Consider the following 8,661-nt stretch of genomic DNA (forward strand, 5'->3'; position numbering starts at 1 on the left):
CCCGACTTCCCTTTCCGGGCGGTGCTCACCAAACCCAGGCAGCCCGCCCCGGGTAGGGCGTGTGCCGGGGGTCAGTGAGCGTGATCCCCACGGCCCTGAGGCGAGCGAGGGCGACGTGCGCTTGTGGAACAGCCTCTTTCTCCAGGCCCCGGGAGGAGCGAGTGGGCGCCGGGACGTCGTCCCAGCCCCTGGCGCCCGCCATCCCCCCCCGCCTCCCCAGGCGCTGCAATTGCAGGCGCCCGGCCGGACTCCGCGGGAGAGGCTCTCCGGGGCTGCCCCTCCCTGAACAAACTGGGGCGCGTCTCGGGGTGCCCCACCCCTTTCCTGGCTCCCGCCGCGGGGCTCCTCTTCTGCCGAGGCTCTCCGCTTAGCGAGGGGACTGCTCTGCGCGCGGACAAGGCCGGAGCGGTCTTGGGGAGCCACGCCGGCTGCAGAACGGACCCCGCGGCCCGGGCCGGGGAAGGCTGCCTCCGCCGCCCGGTGTGCGGAGGGAGAGGAGCCGGGGGACCGGAACCACAGAGCCGTAAGGAGAGAGAAGTGGGGTCCGCCAGGCTCCAGAGTCCACCTCCAATCCCGGCAGTTCCTCCTCTCCGGACCCCAGTTTTCTCATCTACACAGTGACAACTTTACATGAGATGAAGTGGTTTTTATTTTATTTATTGTTGACAGTATCACAGATGCCTCCCATTTGCCCCGAGGTGCAGTGGTTTCTAATAGCCATTCAGCCGTGGCCCCGGAAGGATCCCCCATTTCCTCCGGCCCGAAAGCCACCGCTGCTCACATGCCGCCGGGCTTCCGCAATCCACACCCCGTGGCAGCGGCCACGGCGGGTTCCCGCCCTCGGCGAGCCCGCCCGCCATCCGGCCGGTCAGGGGAGGGATTGACCAGGTAAAGGGTTAGAGTTCAGGCACCGGAAGCCCTAATTCTCACTCAGGCTCCGACAGGTTGGTCTGAATGGGCCTGGCCGGGCTGGGGGCAGGTCTGCTCTGGCCTGTGTTGGATGCTACGGTGAGGCCAACAGCAGAGATGAACCTCCCATCCCAACCGCAGCATCAGCACCACCTCCCCTCCGCCCCCACCACCTGCAGGAGGACTCACTCACACTGCGAACTGCAGGTGCCCCCCCTTACCCGCGGCTTCCCTCTCTGGGTTCAGTTACCAGTGGTCCAGTGCGGTCCGAAAATACTAACTGGAAAGTCCCGGGAATAAACAGTTCATGTTTTAAGCTGTGTGCTGTTCTAAGTGCTATGGTGAAACCGGGCTCCTTTCTCGCTCACCCCCACCCTGGGTGTGGATCCCCTGTTCCTGCCTGTTCATGCTTAGTATCTTGGTTACCAGATGGACTGCCAGGGCACAGCAGTGCTGGTATTCAAGTCGCCCTTATTTTACTTAATAATGACCCCAAAGCACAAGAGGAGTGATGCTGGCAACTCGGTTATGCCGAAGAGAAGCTGTAAGATGGGTGTCTGTGTGGGATAAAAATGTTTGTGGGGCCCAGTGCTTCCTGTGGCTCCAGGCATCCACTGGGGGCCTTGGGACATATCCCCTGTGGGTACGGGGTGTGGAGGAAAAAGGGGTTCTCTGGAAAGTAACCGCACAGGGTGATCTGATCATAAATTCCAGCCTTGCCCATTGTTCTCACACATCTAGGTTACCACACCTGTGCAATGTCCGAAGTAATAATCCTCAAGAGAAGTAGCCGCCTTCAAGAGATTAACTCGCCGGTAGCACAATCCCCGCCTTACTTTCTCCCACCTTCATGTCATCTTTCTTAAATTCTATCCTTGAGTGTCGCCCTGCAGACTGAAGGGTCCCAGGTTCCATTCCAGTCAAGGGCACATGCCTGGATTGTGGGCCCGATCCCCAGTAGGGGGCGTGCAGGAGGCAGCCAAGCAATCATTCTCTCCCATTATTGATGTTTCTGTCTCTCCCTTCCATCTCTGAAATCAATAAAAATATATATTAAAAAATTTATTAAATTCTCCTCAACTTCAAATACCTAAAGGAGACTGCAAAACTGTTATTCTCCAGAGCATTTGAGGTCTTGCTTCCTAGTCATTGTCATCAGTTTTTGCTCAAATAAATTCATAAAAATTCACTACAGGTTTGGAAGTTCTTAGTCAACAGGGGGGGGGACTACTGTATCTGTAGCATTTTATATATATATATATTTTTTTTATTCATTTCAGAGAGGAAAGGAGAGAGAAATAGAAACATCAGTGATGAGAGAGAATCATTCATTGATCTGCTGCCTCCTGCCCAGATCGAGCCTGCAACCTGGGCATGTGCCCTGACCAGGAATCGAACCATGACCTCCTGGTTCATAGGTTGACGCTCAACCAGAACCATGCCGGCTGGGCTATCTGTAGCATTTTTAAACCCCAGAGAAGTTCACTTTGCCACAGAACACTGATCTGAGGCTTCACCCTCTACAAACCCAAGGAATGTACATAATTACATAATTCCTAATAACCAGGAAAAGAATCATGGCAATTTATTTCAAAGTTGGAATATATATGTGTGCGTATATATATAATATCTCCAAAGCCCTTAGACCAATGCAGCATTATCTGCATCACCCACAGGGGAAGCACAGTCCATTCAGATGCAGTTCCTGCTCTCAAGGCACTTACAGTCAACTGTGTGTGGTGTCAAGAACTTGGAAGGGCCTACGATTTTACCCCTACTTGCATGCTAGCAAGGAAGCCTGCCGTGGTTTCACAGGCTCATAGATTTTCTGGCAGAAGATATAAGACTGGAAGGTCAGAGACAAAAGGACTGTATTTACTAGTGGCACAGCAGAGAGCATAAGCTTCATGTTCAAAGCAGCTCCCCTTGTCCTCTGTGTCCCACAAGGGGGATGCAGGCCAGCCTGTGACTCAGAGGGAGACAGTCGTGTACTTGTCAGGAAATAAAATCTGCCCTTTGCCCCGGAGGAGACACTGCCCCTAGCTCCTAAGACAGTTTGAGATCAAAACTGTCACAAGACCTGCAGAAACACCATGGAGAATTGTCCAACAGCAAAGGATGGGGAATTCACGAGTTGCCAGTACAACGCTAAATGTAAGCACAATCAGAAGGAGGAGACACTTGCACTACCGTTTGAAAGAAGGACTTGTCAAAACGAAAAAGGCAATAGGTCAAGGATAGAAAGGCAACATTCTAGAAAAAGGCGTGTGCAGAGCTTGAAGTGGCAAGAATCATTTGGAAACCACGAGTGATTAAAATGGAAAAACCTATAGAAAAAGTTGAGAGATTAGTCTAAAGATGTTGACTGGAGTCAAATCCTGAAGGTCATGAAAATAGCAAGTGAGGAGGAGTCTGGGATGGCTGGGAGCAACATTTTCTCTTTTGTTTTTTGTTTGCTTATTTGGTTTTCTTTTTTTGTTTGTTTTTAGTTTTTGTTTTTTTAGCAACATTTTTAACTTGAGCTACTGGGAGGACAAAGGTTCCCTCACGGTGGGAAGGGCCACCAGAAGAGGAACAGGTGTGGGGTCAAGAGGACGATTCCATTTCAGGTAAGTATGAGGAGCCAGGACCAAATGGAAATGGAGTTGTCCAATAGGCAGTTATAACGCCTAAGAGAAAGGTCTGGGTAGGAGACACTGGCATAAAAATTTTAGTTTTAATTATGACGAATGGGTCGGATTGAAGTCGATGGAGATGGGTAGGAAAACAAGAGTAGAAGCCTTAGGAGCCTTGGTGTTTTAGGGGCAAGCAGCAGAGGAGCTAAGGAAGAAAACTGACAGACGGGTCCCAGGCTGAAAGAAAGCTCAGGAGGAAGTACTTTCCTGGAAGCCAAAGGGGCAGCGCAGTGGGTGTCAACAGCATCACATCCTGAGGAGCGGCCAAGTGAGGTCATGACAGCGTATTAGTCACTGTTAATAACTTAAAACAACAAATATTTTATTATCTGAAAGTTTCTGTGGGTCAAAAATTAGGGAGTGGCTGAGCTGAGTACTTCTGGCCCAGGGCTTCCCATGAGGCTGCAGTCAAGATGTTGGCCGAGGTTGTAGTCTTCTGAAGGGTCAGTCACCTGTGCTAAAGGGTCCACATCCAAGGTGGCTCCCCGACATGGCTCCTGGCAAGGAGCTGCAGTTCCTCACAGCTGCCTCCTGCACACCTCCTACTGGGGATGTGCCCGCAACCAAGGTACATGCCCCTGACTGGAATCGAACCTGGGACCTTTCAGTCCACAGGCTGACGCTCTATCCACTGAACCAAACCAGCTAGGGCCTAAGCGACCGTTTGACCAGTAGCTATGATGTGTACTGACCACCAGGGGGCAGATGCTCAATGCACAGGCATGGAACATGAAAAGACTGATGAATCTCAGAGGGAAGGGGAGAGGGGGGAGGACGGGAAGAGATTAACCAAAGATCTTATATGCATACTAGAGGCCTGGTGCACGGATTCATGCACCAGTGGGGTCCCTTGGCCTGGCCTGCGGCGATCAGGTCAAAATCAACTCTCTGACATCCCCCAAGGGGTCCTGGATTGCAAGAGGGCACAGGCCAGGCCGAGGGACCCCACCGGTGCATGAATCCATGCACTGGGCCTCTAGTATAAATATATATATTTAAGAACTGCTTCAAAAGGGGAGACAGATTTTCTACATCCAGATATGGAGAGGTGGGCATGGGCCTTGGAGTGTAGGTTCCCTTGGCCCTGCAGACTCCTCACCCTGTAGGAATAGGCAAAGTCTAAGAAGACTTAAAGTGGGGCCCTCTAATTCTCTTGCCCAGGTCTAAGGGCAATACTGGATCTAGGGCCTGGGAATCTTCATGCAAATGAAACAAACATTCAGATGAGATGAGAGTGAGGGGACTGTAAGCCATGGTTATGGTTAGAATGTGGGATGCTGGGATGTGAGATTTAGCAGTGGAGCATTCTGGGTGGTGAGTAACCATGGAAGGGTGGAAGCGAAGTGAATTTCACTGGAATTGAAATGTTCAAGGACGACAGGTGAGGCTAGGCTGCTGCAGCAGCCTCCTGCACGTACATTGGTGGGATAGGCCCTGGTTGTTTCCAGGATACTGCAGTCACTAGGATAACAGGTAGACAGGAAAACCGTGAGTCAGGTGCCAAAGTCCTCAGGGAACAGGAGTGACCAGGAAGCTAGTCATAAAGGAGGACAACAAGGAGTGGGGAACCTTTTTCCTGCCAAGGGCCATTTGGATATTTATAACCTCATTCAGGGGCCACACAAAATAATCAACTTAGAAATTAGCCTGCTTTATGGGGTCAAACATTTAACAAATTCACCCCTAGTGCCTGGGCAGGCCCAGACCAAATGACTTTATGGGCTTTATACAACCTTTATACAGAGATTCCCCACCCCTGAAGTAGAGGATGGTAGAATGGATGGCATGAACCTCAGAGGAAGTGACTTTATAGGAGTGTGGAGTCAGTGAAGAAAGCGGCCACCCTTCCCATTCCCAGGTCCAGCCTTGGTGTTGGGGAGGCCGTGGAGAATGACCAGTCTTCCCTGGGATCCCGTATCCACAGGGGAAGGTAGTTGTTGCGAAGGTGAGGAGAGTGGAAGAGCATTCAGTGGTGAAACGCGGGGTAGTTTGTTCACAATAGAACGAGGTTCTAGAGGCACCGTAGGACGGGGTGGCAGGAAGGGCAGCGGGAGGATAACCCAGGGAGAAGGAAGCACAGACTGCATTGGGGTGAGAGCTAAGAAGAGCACAGAGGAATACAGGGACTTAAACTGTATTTGGGGGAGTTGGGACCCATGGCTGGGGGTAGGAGGCATCCTAGGATTAACTGGATTCAAAAGTCAAGCCAGTACCAGTGAAAAATCCCTGAAATTATGAATAAAGGACAATGCGCCTGGCTGTGTGCGTGCAACTTTGAGCTGTCGTTCTTTGGAACAGGAAGCATGAAAACCACGGCTCTAGACTGTCAAACCCCAGCGGTGACCAGGGAAAAGGAGGAGCATTTAAAACTCTCCAGATCACATGCGGGTGGACTCCGTTCTGATTTAGTATTTAATACAGCGTGTCCCCAAAAATGTATAAACACTTATTAATTCCAATGGGTTAAATCTGAAAAAGGAAGAAACACCCATGGAGCTGTCAGCTGTTAAAGCGTGTATGCATTTTGGGGGGACACCTGTATGTGGTGATTAAAGCCTATAGTGGAGTTAGACTTTAACAGGACACAAATGAAGTGCAAGTGCCATGCGGTTCCTTTCAATTGATAATCCAGTGGAGTGATCCTGGGCTGATGCAGATTCTGAGATAAAGCTATTTATCGTCTAGTCACCTGTAACAACACTGGTGAAACGTGGCTTTGTTCCTTGAAGAAGCGCACACCTCCCTCTATGGGAAAGCTTAGCCCAAAGGGATGGGGAAAATGCAGAGAAGCTCCTGCTCAGGAAACTTCAGTGGCTCCCAGTTGCTCACAGGACAAGGTCCCTGATAAAAGGAAGATGGCCCATGCCCCCACGCTGCCTGCCATCTCAGCCATGCTTCCCCCTTGCCACCTGTGCTAAGTCGACTCACAGACTAGTCCCAGCCCCCAGGCAGTTGGTGTCACTGCCTTCGCCTGTGCCACTCCTTCCACCTAGAATGCCACCGACTCCATCGTTTTGAGCTAAGTCCTCTGAATCCTTTTAAATCCCATCTGAAATGTACTCCCACCACAGTTTGTTCTGACTCACCAGCTACACAGTCATTCTACCGCCTCTGAACTTCTATGGCATTTGTAACTTTATGGGGTTTATTTCTTATTTTCCCAATATTTTATTACAACAATTTCAAATATACAGAGAAGTTGAAAGACTTGTGTAATGAACACTCATATATCTACTAAGTAGGTTCAATAATTACCATTTTTCTATATTTGCTTTATCCCATATTTATCTATGTATCCATTCATCAATCCATCTTACTTTTTTGATGCATTTCAAAGCTAGTCACAGATATCAGTACACCTCACCCCTAAATACTTCAGCATGGTTATCATTGACTAAAGTTCAATATTTATGTTTTTTAAAGTAAAATTTACATACATGTCATGTTTTTGTTTCTTAATGATTTGAGAGAGGAAGAGAGAAAGAGAAACATGTCTGTTTTTTTAAAAAGGCCTTCTACCTTCTGTATCAAACTCTTTTTTTCTTTTTTTTAAAGATTTTTTTTTTCATTGATTTTGAGAGAAAAGAGAGAGACAGAGAGGAATGTAGAGGGAGAAACACCCACATGAAAACAAAACTCTGCATGCTCCCCACCTGGGATCCAACCTGAAACCCAGGCATGTGCCCTGACAGGGCATTGAACTGGCAACCTCTCAGTGCATGGGATGGTGCCCAACCCACTGAGCTACACCATCCAGGGCTCAAATTCTTAATTGTGAGAACCATTTCTACCCCCATCCGCCTCCCCACACAGTATCTAACAATGATGCCACTAGTGATGACAGGCACAATACAAATAATCCTGGCTCACACACACCAGGCACTGCTCTAAACGCTTCATCTGCTTTATTTAATCCTTATAACAACCCTATGAAACAGTTACTATAAAGATACCTGTTATACCTGTTGGATAAGAAATTCGAGCTACGAAGATTAGGTGACTGGCCTGGGATGCACAGCTAGCTCTTTAAGTGGCGAGAAAACATGGAAACCCAGCTTTGTCTGAGTCTAGGGCACAAGCTCTTCCCACCATTCACATTGCCTCCCCATTGTCTGAGCCTTGAGGGTGACTAATCATGTTTATGGACCATTCACAGAGTCTCCTGCTTTGAACCATTCTTGTCATGGCCCATTAGCAGAGAACTTCAGAACTTTTCCCGTGAGCTTGTGGTGAGGGCATGAGCCTCCACAGTGCAGGTAAATGAGGGGAGGGAAGCTGGCTTCTCCAGACTCGTCACCGGGTCACAGCTGAGAATGTCTCATGACGCACATCCCACGGCTGCCTGCGTCTGCTGTGCGGCTGCCCCTGTCTCTGGGCCGGTGTGGGAGTCGGTGGAAGGAGGGAGCGGGAGAGTTCTGAGGCCTGGGAAGTCACAAGGGCAGCTTGGCCGGCAGCCACCTGGACACTCAGTACAGAGGGAAGCTGATGAGGAAGCCAGAGGGACAACGGGCCATTGTTTCTGGCCGTAGGAGGTTGGTCAGTTTGATACGGGGTGACCCACCGTCGCTCCTGAAACTTAAATTCTCCTGGACCTTAGTTGGAAGTCAAGCAGTTGGATTTCAAATGATTCATATGCAATATTTGGAGCTTGGGGGCAATCCTAGGGCTGGTTATGGCTGCATGTAATTAGTGATTAACTTTGAGGGACACGCTCTTGCTCCAATCTCCACGACGCATCACTGCCAGAGAGCACAACTCTGAGCTCATGGCTTCCCTCTTCAGAGCCCTCCATAACGCAACCCAGGCCCCGGGTTAAGTACCGGTTAAAGCCCCCACAATAGGGCCTAAACCAGGGGTGGGCAAACTTTTTGACTCGAGGGCCACAATGGGTTCTTAAACTGGACCGGAGGGCCGGAACAAAAGCATGGATGGGGACATGCTCTTGCTCCAATCTCCACGATGCATCACTGCCAGAGAGCACAACTCTGAGTGCATGGCTCCCCTCTTCAGAACCCTCTATAAAGCAACCCAGGCCCGGGTTAAATACCGGTTAAAGCCCCCACAATAGGGCCTAAAC

Source organism: Myotis lucifugus, unplaced genomic scaffold, assembly GCF_000147115.1.
Source record: "Myotis lucifugus unplaced genomic scaffold, Myoluc2.0 scaffold_69, whole genome shotgun sequence".
NCBI classification, from domain to species: domain Eukaryota; kingdom Metazoa; phylum Chordata; class Mammalia; order Chiroptera; family Vespertilionidae; genus Myotis; species Myotis lucifugus.